General features: G+C 51.0%; 1 long non-coding RNA gene across 1 annotated transcript; it reads left to right on the forward strand.

Moving 5' to 3' along the window:
• Nucleotides 1–933: 933 nt before the first annotated feature.
• Nucleotides 934–7158, forward strand: LOC110340838. The gene is made up of 3 exons (XR_002382669.1): nucleotides 934–1060; nucleotides 5828–5948; nucleotides 6701–7158. It is a non-coding gene; the product is annotated as an uncharacterized LOC110340838 (long non-coding RNA).
• Nucleotides 7159–13710: the final 6552 nt, after the last annotated feature.

Raw genomic sequence — 13710 nt, forward strand, 5'->3', positions numbered from 1 at the left:
ATTCCCAGCAACCACATGGTGGCTCACAATCATCTATAATGAGATCTGGTGCCCTGTCTGACCTGCAGGCATACATGCAAGGAGCATGCTGTATACATAATAAATAAATCTTTAAAAAAAAAGCCATCTGAGTGGAGGGAGTCGATCATCTCTCTGGCTCTTCATCCTCTGCCTCTCTGTGTGTCTCTGTTGTCTCTGTCTCAAGTGTGTGTGTGTGTGTGTGTGTGTGCACGCGAGTGTGTGTGTGCACTGTCCTCCTCCTCCTCTTCTCCCTTCTCCCTCCTCCTCCTTCCTCCCTTCCCCCTTCTTCCTCCTCCTCCTCCTTCTCCTCCTTCTTCTGAAGCAGAGTCTCTCCTCTGGAATCCTCCATGTGGCTGGTCAGTGAGCCCCAAGGAACTTCCTGTTCCTGTCTACCTAGTGCTATGATGGCAAGCTCTGTTTTTATATGACTTCTGAACTGAGACCCTTTACTGATTGAGTTATCCCCTAAGCCCTACTCTTCTTTCTTCCTTCCTTTCTTTCTTTCTTCCTTTTGTTTTGGTTTTGCTGTTTACATTCATTCATGCTTGTTACTGTGTGTCTACGATGTGCAGGTGGGCACATGCGCTCCAGGCCACACATGTGGAGGTCCGAGGACAATGTCGTGGAGTTGGTTCTCTCCTTCCACCCTTCAGGCGGGTTGCTGTGGAATATTGTTTAACTAGGCAAAGGTGTGTTACATTTGGGTATGCTGCAGAATATTGCTTTAACTGTGTGAAGGTGTGCTATTTTTGTTTATGCTGCATTTGTTTAATGATGCCACGGATGTGTGTCTAATTGTGAGAAGATGCATTGCATCTGTTTCACCTTGCCTGCCTAAGGCACCTGATTGGCCCAATAAGAAGCTGAATGGCCAATAGCTGGGCAGGAGAAAGGATAGGTGGGCTGGTGGGCAGAGTTTGAGTAGAAGGAGAACAACTCCAGGCTCAAGAGAATAAGGAGAGAAGAGGGAGATACCCGGGCATGAAGCCAGGCAGCTGTCATCCAGCCAGACACAGAGACAGCAAAAAAGTAAGAAAAGGTAAAAAGCCCCAGGCAACAGGTTAATTTAAGTTAAAACAGCTAACCAGAAAAGAGCTAAGCTAGGCCAAGCGTTCAAAACTAATAGGTCTCTGTGTCATGATTCGGGAGCTGGTTGATGGTCCAAAAGAAATAGCCTATGTGGGCGTCGGGTTTACACAGCAGTGTTTACCCGACTAGTCATCTCACTGGCCCTGTAGTAATTCTTGAGACAGGTATCCCAGGCTGCCCTAGGCTTGCTTGGTAGCTGAGAAGGACTTTATTTTCTTGGTCTTTCTGCTTCTGCCTCCCAAGTGCTAGGGTTATAGGTATTTGACCCCATGCCCAGCTGACCAAAGCAGAAACAAAGAGGGTTTGTTGCTTGGGTTGGTGTCTTTCTGGGGTCCTGGTGGCATGATCAGTCAGGGTTAGAGAGGCGGGAGAAGAGAGACAGAACATGTGGTGCAGATGCTGACTTTCGGAGCTGGTTCACCTGATTGTAAAGCCAGCGAGTCTGCAATTTCTCAGGGGCAAATGCAGAGGCCTTGAGGCCAAAGGTGTCTGATCCCTCCCTCTGTAGGTACCTGGTCTTGACTCTCTCTTTTTTTTTTAATTATTATTTGCCAGGTATAGGGATGCAGGCCTTTAGTCTGCCCTTTGGAAGCAGAAGTAGGCAGAACTCTGTGAGTTCAAGGTCAACCTGGTCTGTATAGAGAGCTCCAGGACAGCCAGGGCTACAGAAAGAGCCTTGTCTTGGCTATTGTCAAAGCTATGGGTGCCTCTCCACAAACTGGCAGCTGGGTCCGATTGCTGAAAACAACACCTACACAGCTCATGGAACACAGAGAAGCTGTGCTAGTGCCTACCTGCAGCTTACACCCCCATGGGCTAGTACCTCACAGTACTGGAAGGTACTCGGCATGCCACCCAAGGACATCTACTAGCCTTTCTACCTACAAAAATGACGTTCCTAGTGCAGTGGTGACCAACCAATGTCTGGTTTGAGGCAAGACCCACTCCATGAGGTAGAACCCATACCCAAGTGCTGCTTTGGTGGCCAAGAACCTAAGGCTACATAGGCCAGGGAGCTAGGGGGAAACCAAATACTCCTGTTCTGTGAAAGGAGCTCAGCAACAAAATGACTCCTAAGGACATTCTGCTATACCCGTACATCAGAGCCTTGCTCACCACCATCAGAGAAGCTCCCTCCTGCAGCAGATGGGGACAAATACGGACCCATAGCCAGACAGGCAGAGTGAGAGACCTTGGAAAACTCGGCCCTAAAAGGGATGTCTACATCCAATCCCTCCCCTCAGGGCTCAGGGAACTGTGGAAGAAGAGAAAGAGTTTAGGAGCCAGAGGGGAGCCGGGTGTTGGTGGTGCATGCCTTTAATCCCAGCACTCGGGAGGCAGAGGCAGGCGGATCTCTGTGAGTTCGAGGCCAGCCTGGTCTACAAAGTGAGTTCCAGGACAGCCTCCAAAACAATACAGAGAAACCCTGTCTTGAAAAAAAAAAAAAAGAAGTGTCTTTATTTTGCAAGTGCTAAGAGGTCTCTCTCTTGTAGGAGGGAGCAGTCTTATATATAGTCTTACAACACAGTAGAAAAACCCCAGGTGGAAGAGAGCGTGTTTTCCTCCTGCTAGATGTTGATGTCAGTGGGGCAATGCGGGGGTGGGGGGGTGGGGGGCAGTAAGCCAGGACTAGAAAACACATGCACCTGTGGCTATCAGCTGACAGACAACTCAGAGACCCTGTGGGGGCTGGGTCCCAACACACAGAGACTGAGGCAGCAGGCACAGGTCTGCGCCAGATGGGATCCTAGAGCTGAAAGAGGTTGGAGACACATGTCCCCATCCCTAACCCAGACTGACCTTCAATTGATAGCCACTTGCAGATGAAAAATTTAGTTTTCTCCAAGGGAGTGTTACTGGGGAAACAAACCACTCTTAGGGATAGGCCCCAAGCCCAGCAGTAGATAGCCACATAAAGCAAAAATGGTGTCTTTGGGATTGTCACGTCTGCTGTGTGGCCTGTGTCCGAGAACGTGCGGAGGGTGTCGGGTATTGAAAACACAGAGACTCGTTCAATGATATAAAGAAAACTTTAAACAGGCTCCAAAAAGGTTCAAGAAAAACTTCCTAAGAAAAGCTCCCACCAGAGAAGCTTCTGCTCTCTCCTCTACCCTGGCTGGTTCTGCTCTGACCCAGAGGTGGATGTGTGTGGGTTTTTGAAGGACGGTTAGTCTCTGGACAAGGTCGAGGTCAGGGCGGTTTCCGTGGGAAGGCCTTTCCCAGGAACTTATTGTATCATTTTTAGTAAACATGTTTTTACTAAACATTGTCTTACAGCTGCCTACTCCCAGGCAGAAGGGGAAGTGGGTCTCTGCTCAAGGTCTGGTGTTCCCACATTTGGGGATTCTTTGCCTTAGAATATTAAGTCATAAATCATTGGGGATTTTTTTTTGTTTTTTTTTTTTTTGAGGCAGGGTCTCACTGTGTAGCCTTGGCTGGCCTGAAACCCACCCTGTGTAGGCCAGGCTGGCTTGAGTTTACAAAGATATGCCTGCCTTTACCGCCCTTGCCTCAGATAGGAGCTCTGGGATCAAAGGTGTGTGCCACCATCAGTCTGTACCCTTAGGGCCCTCGCCCACTGGCCCATCCCCATGATCTGCTTTTCTCAGCAGCCATTGAAACAATTGTAAATCCCATCTTTAAAAAAACATCTTCAGGGCTGGAGAGATGGCTCAGCCATTAAAGGCTAGGCTCACAACCATAAAAAACATCTTCAGGCCGGGCAGTGGTGGCACACACCTTAAACCCCAGCACTGGGGAGGCAAAGGCAGGCTGATCTCTGTGAGTTCGAGGCCAGCCTGGTCTACAAGAGCGAGTCCCAGGACAGCCTCCAAAGCCACAGAGAAACCCTGTCTCAAAAACAAAAGAAAAAAAATCTTCAGGGAAACAGACAAGTGCTTGACCAAACAACTGGGTTTCAGGGCTTGGATAAACTGGCACCCAAAGTAGCCGTCGTGGGGACATTCAGCATTCCTCCCCAGAAGCGTCAACAGGCATGTCACAACCCAAGACAAGACCCCACCCTACTCCTGAATGACGCCTGGTGGGGGAGGTGGATCCCACCAAAAGGAAGAAATCAGAAATCCAGAAGCTGATCTGCAACCCCCGTGCTGAGGTTTAATCAATAAGGAGCTGAAGGAATGAGGCCTCCAGAGAACAAGGAGGATCCTGAACCCCGTGTGGGGGGGGGCCTGGGAGGCTCTCAGGACTTCTCCTGCAAGTCTGCCTCCTGTGAGGGTCCCTCCCTGGCACCCGCTGCGGCTACTTTTGATGAACAGCCTTATAATAGCAGGCTTGGAAACAGGCCCAGAAACCCGAAATTCTGTAATGATTAGAGATCATTTGGGTCCAGCTCCCGGGGAACTTTATGATGCTAAAATAGAGCTGGTTCATTTCATCCCCAAGGTGTGTGGCTGAGATACTCGGATCTTAATTCCGAAAGCCTCGGCGGAGTCCCTGCTGGCCCCGCTCCCGTCCTTTCTAAAGGGTGATGACGCAGGACTTGCTTTTTAACCCCTGGCATTTATCCTCTGCAGTCGGCCCACTGGTCCTATCTCAGGTTTGCTGAAGTAAATGCTGTGCCCTTTTCAGAGAGCTGTCATGTATAACAAACTGCCACCGTGTCCCCCATTCCTGTCCCCAGTGGGTCCTGCTGCCACGCAGGGCAGCTGTACCCTGAGGATGAGCTCGGCGTCTGTGGTAATGTCTACCCGCTCTTTTCCAAGTGCAGCATTCGCTTCTCCTGGGGAGACACAGGAATGTCCCCCACCCCAGGTGGGCACCCATGACAAGTTAAAGCACGATTTCACTGAAGTCCTGCTTGGTGAGACCGATGAACTTATTGGGGGTTTGTTTGCAGAGCACAGGTGAGGGGTTACTTACGGGAGCATGGGGGGACTCCGAAACGGAAACATCACCACAAAGTCCCCTCCCATCATGGAACCCCCTTTTCCAATGAACCTGCCGCTTGTCCCGGTGTCTCCAAAGATCAGCTGAGCAGTGATAGCTCAGACAGTCATTGTTCTCTGGGGGGTGGGGTGGTTGTCCTCAGCCGGGAGAGAAGTGACTAGAATCCTAGATGAGGGTCTCCATTGCCATCAGCACAGACTTGACTACTGCGCTATTCGGCTTTAGTTGTCGTGGCTATGAGGCAAAGTTCAAGGTGGCAGCTTGCTATGCCCAGAGGTGAAGGGGCCAGAAGTCTACTAGGTCCGGAGCTGAGCACGCCCAAGAGGACAGGCACCCCACCTCCTTTTGCAGGTGTCTGTCACCTTGCAGGACGATGAGATGACCGGGTGGGGAGGAGAGAGGAACGGGGACTCAGGAGCCTGATTTAAGCTCCTCCCCCCAGCTCTGGCTCATCCAGAGAGGAGAGGCAGCATCACAAGAAAGCAGAAAAGAGAGACAAAGAACCACTGTGTGGCTTGGCGATGGTGGCACACGCCTTTATTCCCAGCAGAGGCAGGCAGATCTCTGTGAGTTCAAGACCAGCCTGGTCTACAAAGTGAGTTCCAGGTCAGCCTCCAAAGCCACAGAGAAACCCTGTCTCAAAAAACCAAACCAAACAAAAAACCCCACTGTGTCCTTCCTGGCGTTGGACACAGGTCTTGACCCCAGATCTCTCCCATCTGAGTTGGTCGCTGCCTGTGGCTTTTTACAAAGGTGTTACTGAGCGCCCTGGGTGGCCTCCTTATACTTCCGTCTCCATCTCTCCTAGTCCTGAAGACCCATGGTTCACCTTTGATTTGTCATCAAAGAAGAAACGGGCATTCGTCTTAAATGTCAGCCTCTCCACTCAGAAGCTCACCCTCCGTGCTTCTCTCTAGGCATCTGTATCTGTAAGTTTATCTGCTGCTGGGGACCTTTTTGTTTATCTGAGACTTTAAAAGGGCTGCAGTGTTCAGTCAGCAAAGGGAAGCTGACACAGAAGTTCCCTGGGGAATGAGGTTGATTATAACGGCGGGGCCTCCAGATGGAAAGGAGGACACTGGACAGAAACTATACAATGTACAGAGAATCTTAACACGATGGGGCTTTCAAGGAAAGACGGGCTTCCCCTTCAAAAGCTTGTAAGGAACAGGAGGATCTTGAGGACAGCCCGGACTGTCCTGGAACTTGTTATGCAGACCAAGCTGGCCTCCATCTCAGAGATCCACCTGCTTCTGCCTCCCAGGAGCTAGGATTAAAGGCGTGCACCACCATGCCAAGAAGATCTGATTTTTTTATAGCCTCTTAGGGAAGGTTTTATACCTCACGATTTAGTTCAGCATTTTCTATGTGATAGGGCACATGGAGGAGTCGATACCATAGATTGAGAACTGCCAAGTCACATAAGACTGTTGCTTAACTCTGTCTCAGAGAGCTGTGAGGGAGACACGGCCTGATTCAGATGGTGAGGTTAGCTCTGAAGAGGCAGGCTTGCATCCTAACTGACAGTGAGGTAGCTTGGCCTCCAACTCCTGTCCTTCTGAACTGTTTCCTGAGTGTTGCATACTATAACACTGACTATGACCTTCCAATGCCGTGGTTTGGTGTATCATTGAAATCGATGCTATGGGCTCTGTGTGTCTGTATCTCATTCTTTACCCAGGAGGAGGCTGTGGTGTCCATTGCTGTCCTGATCTCAGCAAGCAAGCCACGCTCATAGTCTTGTGGATGGTGCAATGTCTGCTGTGACAGAGGGGTCCATGACACTCAGCTCACATCCAAGGGAAAAGACAGCCTTTTGCCTCTGAGGTTCCAGATCTCAGAGAAGACCTATTTAGTGGCCCGGGAGTCAATGAGTTATACCAGAGGCATTTCACAGTTGCTAAAGAAACATGTTCCTTTGGTTTTTTTTTTTTTGAGACAGGGTTTCTCTGTGTAGCTTTGTAGACTAGTCTAACATGGTCCTTTCTATACAGCGTCCTTTTATTGTCATCTTTCTATATAGATGGCCAAGGGATTTGTGTCAATGCTGTAAGTGGGCTGTATGAGCACCCTGGACAGATGTGTGTGTCTTCCCATGATGCCACAGTGATAAATATGAATAGTGATAAATTCCCAAGAGCCAGTGTTTTTTTTTTTAAGGTTTATTTATTTATTATGCATACAGTGTTCTGCCTGCACGTCTGCCTGCAGGCCAGAAGAGGGCGCCAGATCTCATTACAGATGGTTGGGAGCCACCATGTGGTCGCTGGGAACTGAACTCAGGACCTCTGGAAGAGCAGTCAGTGCTCTCAACCTCTGAGCCGTGTCTCCAGCCCCAGTGGTTTTAATGATAGCGCCTTGACAGGTCCTCCTCCTGCCTGTGTCGGTAGCCTGGCCAAGGTGAATGCAGGTCCTCTTAGTAATTACTAGCCACAATCATAATTACTGACATTGATTCTCAAATCTACAGCACACAGCAAGTGTGCACGCAGTGTGTGTGTGAGTATGAAAAGACAAGACTGGAAAGTTCAGGAGGTTTCGGGAAGTGGGCGGAGAGATTGCACACAGAATCAGTGTTTAAGATAATAAACTCAAAAGCCGGGCTTCGGTGGCGCACACCTTTGATCCCAACACTGGAGAGGCAGAGGTAGACAGAATTCTGAGCTAGAGGCCAGCCTGGTCTAGAGTTTGAGGGCTACACAGACTCATCCCCCCCCCCCAAAAAAGCCTCTTAGAGCAAGACACACTCTAAAGAGCCAAGCCACTGCTTCATATGACACAGGATAACAGAGTGGGGATAGCCTGGTCTCCACAGTCATCTAAACCACTGCTTCATATGACACAGGATAACAGAGTGGGGGTAGCCTGGTCTCCACAGTCATCTAAACCACTGCTTCATATGACACAGGATAACAGAGTGGGGATAGCCTGGTCTCCACAGTCATCTAAACCACTGCTTCATATGACCCAGAATAACTCAGAGGGGATAGCCTGGTCTCCACAGTCATCTAAACCACTGCTTCATATGACCCAGAATAACTCAGAGGGGATAGCCTGGTCTCCACAGTCATCTAAACCACTGCTTCATATGACCCAGAATAACTCAGAGGGGATAGCCTGGTCTCCACAGTCATATAATTGTTTTCTCACAAAACCTTATTCACTGGTCTGTAGATACATTCACCGACCTGCTCCTCATTCAGTATCCTACTCCTGCCGACATCCATTTACACACCCACCCTTCCTATATATACCAGCTGGACATCTAGACACCTACTCATTCGACCATACATCATCCATCTATAAACCCTACTCATCTATCCATTCACCCACTCAACCATCCACCCACCCATTCATCCATCTACCCGTCTATCATCCACCTACCCACCCGTTTGTCTGATCACCTGCTCATTTAGACATCTACCCATTTACCTCTCCACCCATCTACTGAGCCACCTGCCCCCCCCCACTAAGTGTTTTAACTGCCCGTTCACCCCATCTATTACACACACAGGCCCACAGCTGAATGCTGCAGACCAGAGGTGGCCCTGGCTTTCGGACGCTAGGATGTACTGTGTGTTATCATGGGAACTCAACTTCTTCTACAAAATTCAGCCACCACCTTCCCCCTAAAAACAATCTGGGCACAGGCAGAGGCCAGAGCGCCTGATGTCGAATTCCCTGGACTGGTTTTGGGGTGTCGCGCAGCTGGGACACAGACTGCCAAGATATGTTGCAAGTGATACCTGAGCTCAGCACCGGGGAGGGGAGTCAGCTCTCTCTCTCTCTCTCTCTGTCTCTCTCTCTCTCTCTCTCTCTCTGTCTCTCTCTCTCTCTCTCTCTCTCTCTCTCTCTCTCTCTCTCTCTCTCCCTCCCTCCCTCTCTCCCTCCCTCTCTCCCTCTCCCTCTCCCTCTCCCTCTCCCTCTCCCTCTCTCTCTCTCTCTCTCTCTCTCTCTCTCTCTCTCTCTCTCTCTCCCTCTCCCCCTCCCTCTCCTCTTGAGGTGGCACAGCTTCCCTTGATAGACTAAAGGGTCTAAATGCCATCGAGGTTCCTGATCTATAGCCCGTGCTCCGCATCAGGCTGGGCTCTCAGAGGGCAGCAGGGTGAAATGAAAGCTGCTATTTTAAAACCAGAGAGCACTGTGGCAGCATAAGACTGATGTGAGGGGTTCCGGCTCGACAGCGCTCAGCAGTTTGGAGGAGCAGCAACACACAGTGACCGCCCTCTGCCCTTTAGAGACCAGGGAGTGGGGGGGGGGGCCTGGCTCATAAAATCCAAGCTGTAAGAAGACTGAATGATGAAGACCTGAAGGGCAATGCTATTCCTCACAGGCCGAGAGATGTACAGCCTGTCGCGGTCTCTTGTCCGTAGGAAGTCATCAATCCTGGAGCCAGATCAGAAAGGAGAGGAGACCCTCACACAGAGTATCTTTTTTTTTTTTTTTTTTGGTTTTTCGAGACAGGGTTTCTCTGTGGCTTTGGAGGCTGTCCTGGAACTCGCTTGGTAGTCCGGGCTGGTCTTGAACTCACAGAGATCCGCCTGCCTCTGCCTCCCGAGTGCTGGGATTAAAGGCGTGCACCACCAACGCCCGGCTCACACAGAGTACCTTACTTAAGCATCTTACAACAGACCCCTGGAAGAAACGGTGCCTGAAGCTCAGGACAGGCGGGAACTATTCCGAAGTGGCCCAGCTTGATAGGGATAGAGCTGGTCCTGAATTCACATCAAGACTCCTTCCCAGCTTTCTCCCCCTCTGCCTGGCCAGTGGCCCTCCTAGTTTTGGCATTCAGACCTCCAGGCCTAACCGTAAGGCCACGGAGGAGACTGAATCCAGACTTTTTTTTTTTTTTTTGGTTTTTCGAGACAGGGTTTCTCTGTAGCTTTGGAGGCTGTCCTGGAACTCACTCTGTAGACTGAATCCAGACTTTTAACTGGAGACCAGATCCCAGGTCATTTCGGGAGTCACCTGCAGATGGATTCAACTCAACTCCGAATTTCAGGGCACACTGGGGAGGAGTCAGGCTCTGGGAGTTTCAGCGGTGGAGATGGAGGTCGTTCTCCAAAGACAAGGGCAGTAGCTTAGGGTCCCAACCACAGCCCCGGGAGATGCTCCTGACAGAATGGGCAGAGCAGAGCTAGGTTGGAGGCAGGTGATGACACCGTGGAGAGCTGCACAGGAAATGGTAGGAATGGAACGGAGGAGCATTGGGCAGCTCAGCCGGGAGGCGACCAGGAAATAAAGGATGGAGTTCCGGTCCTGTTTAGGCCTCCAGCCGCCATGTTATCACCCAAAGTCAGTGACACAACGACGTGTTTGTGTTGTACAACTTTTGGTGGGTAAGAACCTGGGGGGGTGGGTGACAGTATTTCCCTGACTGTCTGGCCCTGGTGAGACCAGGTCATCTCAAGGTGCTATGGAAGGTTCTTCCTCCATCCCAGCTCCTGCGCACATGGCTAGTTCTTCAAGATCAGTGGTGGTCCCAGTCACATGGGCCATCCCAGTAGGGATGTCCAACCTTCTGGCGTTTCAGAGATAGGTTGTCATGCCAGAGCCCTGCAACTGAATTACAGTGAGGGGGCGGGGAGGGAAGGAGGGAGTGAGGGAGAAAAGAAAATACTGTAAAATGTTTTAACTCAATCCTATGATTTTTGTGTTGGACCTTATTCATAGCTATCCTGGGGGGCAGCCAGCCTGTGGGCCACGGGTTTGCCACAGCTGTGATCATGTCAGGACCTATTAGCTAGTGTCCCCAGAGCCAGTGAGTTCAAGGGCTAGAGTAGGAGAGCATCAGGTGTATGGGTCACACTAAGACACAGGCAGCAGCAATAAGGACCACCAGGCCTGTGGCAGCTGTCTCACAGCAAATAATGCCTATTGGGCACTCACTCTGCACCAGGAGACAAGCCAAGCATAATAGAACATGTATTACATACACGTTAAAACATCTAGATACAGATCCTGTTATTTCAGTCTTCTGTGACTGAAGTTTCTTGCCCTGATAGGTCCCACCGCCCTTTAGCTCCAAATAAACTCACAGAGACTTACATTAATTTATAAACTGTTGACGGACGGCTAGGGCTTCATACTGGCTAGCCGTGTCTTAATTATTAACCCATTCCTATTAATCTCTGTATTTCCATGTGGCCTTGGCTTACTGGAGAATGCCTGGACCGGTTACTCCTATGGCGGCTCTCTCCAGCATTCTCCTAGCCCCACCTGTCTCCCTGCCTCTACTGGTTACTGGCCAGTGTTTTACTCATCAGCCAATAGGAGAAACGTGTATACAGAAGGACGTCCCCCATCAGTCATCATGGCTCAGAGAGAGTGGGTAGCCTGCTCAAGGACACACAGCCTGCGCTGAGCCAGTAAAGCTGATGGCTAAGCAGGGGGTCAGCAACTCAGGGCCGTTGGTTCAAGGACTCGGTGACTTCTGCATCACTGGCCATTCTGTAGAGCATCCGAGGCCTGGAGCTTGTGTCCTGTCCCCTGCCAGGCTGGCTCTGGCCTCCCTGGGAAGCACAGAGGCATCCAGGGGAAATGAGGTAGAAGTTCCCTCCCGGCCGCTGCCCCCACCCCTACTCTCTCTCTCCCACTCAATGCTCATCTGGTTCCCCAGCTGTTCCCCAGCTGTTTTCACACCATCAGCACCCAGACGCGTCCTGCCCGCTCCACTCCTGCTTTCCTGTGTGTCAGCTGGGACAGCATGCCCCCCACCGCGCGCCCCTCCCCAGCATGTACAGTTGGCAACCCTCTCCCCACATCTGCCATGTGGGGGGGGACAGGGTGTCAGGGAGACTTTGACTGCAAGGTCTTAGTGTTGGTTGAGTCAACTTGACAGTGACTTTCTGAGTTAAGCCAGTGAAGAGGGAGAACCTTCTGGGGGAGCCAGCCGATAGGTGTACCCATGGCTTTGCCAGAAAAAAAAAACACCTGGATTCCAGATCTGTCAGCTGTAGCTGTAGAGAGAGGCATCAGGAAGCTGAATTGCCACTTTCTATATTAAACATAGTGTTTGCCTTTTAAAAATTTAAGGCAGGATGGGGGGTGGGAGGGTGTCAGTGGTGCGCATGCCTTTGATTCCAGCACTCAGGAGGCAGAGGCAGGTGGATCTCTGAGTTCAAGGCCAGCCTGGCCTACAGAGTGAGTTCCAGGACAGCCAGGGCTACACAGAGAAAACATCTTGAACCCCCCCCAATTTTATATGCAATATGTATGTATGTATGTATGTCTATACACACATATATGTACACGTGTGTGTGTGTGTGTGTGTGTGTGTGTGTGTGTGTGTGTGTGTGTGTGTCCTGACTATGCTGACTGGGGACAGGCAAGAGTGGAATCCTACAGCTGTTCTCCCCTGCATGCCTGGCTTATTTCACTCGGCACGGTGTCCTCAGACTCAGCCTGTCACAGTTGGCAGGACTCCCTTCGTATACAACGAAGGCTGCACAGCACTCTGTGTATGCAGGGCACACGGCTTCTCCATTCACCTCTACCTCAGCTGCTGCCGTGAAGACGGTCATGCATGCGTGTGCCCTGGAAGGCTGTCTCTGGGGAGAATCCGGGAGGGACAGGCTAGGCTGTGGGAGACAGCAGGTGAGGGGGGAGGATATGGAGAGAGGATGAGGGAGGATGGGGAGGACAGAGAAGGAAGGAAGATGGGGAGAAGGGAAGGGACAATGGGGGGTTGGAAAGAGAGGAGGAAGGAGGGAGACTAGAGTTAGAGGAGGAGAGAGAGTGGGAGTGGGGAGGATGGGGAAAAAGGGTAAGGGAGGAAGATGAGGGAAAGGGAAGGGATTCTGGGGAGAGGAGGGAAGAAGGAGGGATGGAGGGAGGAAGGGAGGGAGAGGGAGGGGGAGGAGAGCTGTTGAAAGAGCAGAGTTGGGAGCGGGGATGAAAACAGGGAGGGTAAGCCGGGCGGTGTTGGCGCACGCCTTTAATCCCAGCACTCGGGAGGCAGAGGCAGACGGATCTCTGTGAGTTCGAGGCCAGGCTGGACCGACAGGCTCCAAAACAATACAGAGAAACCCTGTCTCATAAAAACCAAAAAAAAAAAAAAGAAAAGAAAAAGAAAAAACAGGGAGGGTTGTCATGAGACCTGTGACACCTGTCACTGTTCATTGGTATCCCCGTTCACCACATACTCCCCCTCCCCAACCACTCCCCCAAGGCCCAAGACCATGGTTTCTCCTTAACCTTTCCCGAGAGACAGGCAGACTTGAGGAGACCTCTGCGAGCTGGGACGAGTGAGTTGACGGGACTCCATCTGTGTCACTAAAGAACCTGGCTGCTCCGGGCTCTGGAGGAAAGAGACACATGCTGGCACAGAGAGACAGACCCACTGGCCCAAAATGAACAACGTGCTGGGTGTGGTGGCACTCTGGCGGCCATGATGCTACCACCTAGGAAGCTCGGGAAGGAGGACTGCAGGGTTGAGAACAGTTTGGGCTACATGAAGCAAGATTCATCACACATACATACATCATACACATGTACATCATACACCATACACACATGCATCATACATATAGCCCCTTCTCCTTGTGAGGTAGAACGTTCTCCATCTGTCAGCTACATCTGCGTAACAAATAGTCCCATCTGAGAGACTACCTCCACAAGCACGTTGAGCCATTGTTAGCTATTGGCATAATATTGATGCATTGCCGGTCAGCTCCCCGCACAGGAGCAGGG

Source organism: Mesocricetus auratus, unplaced genomic scaffold (assembly GCF_017639785.1).
Source record: "Mesocricetus auratus isolate SY011 unplaced genomic scaffold, BCM_Maur_2.0 Super-Scaffold_100007, whole genome shotgun sequence".
Taxonomy (NCBI): Eukaryota; Metazoa; Chordata; class Mammalia; order Rodentia; family Cricetidae; genus Mesocricetus; species Mesocricetus auratus.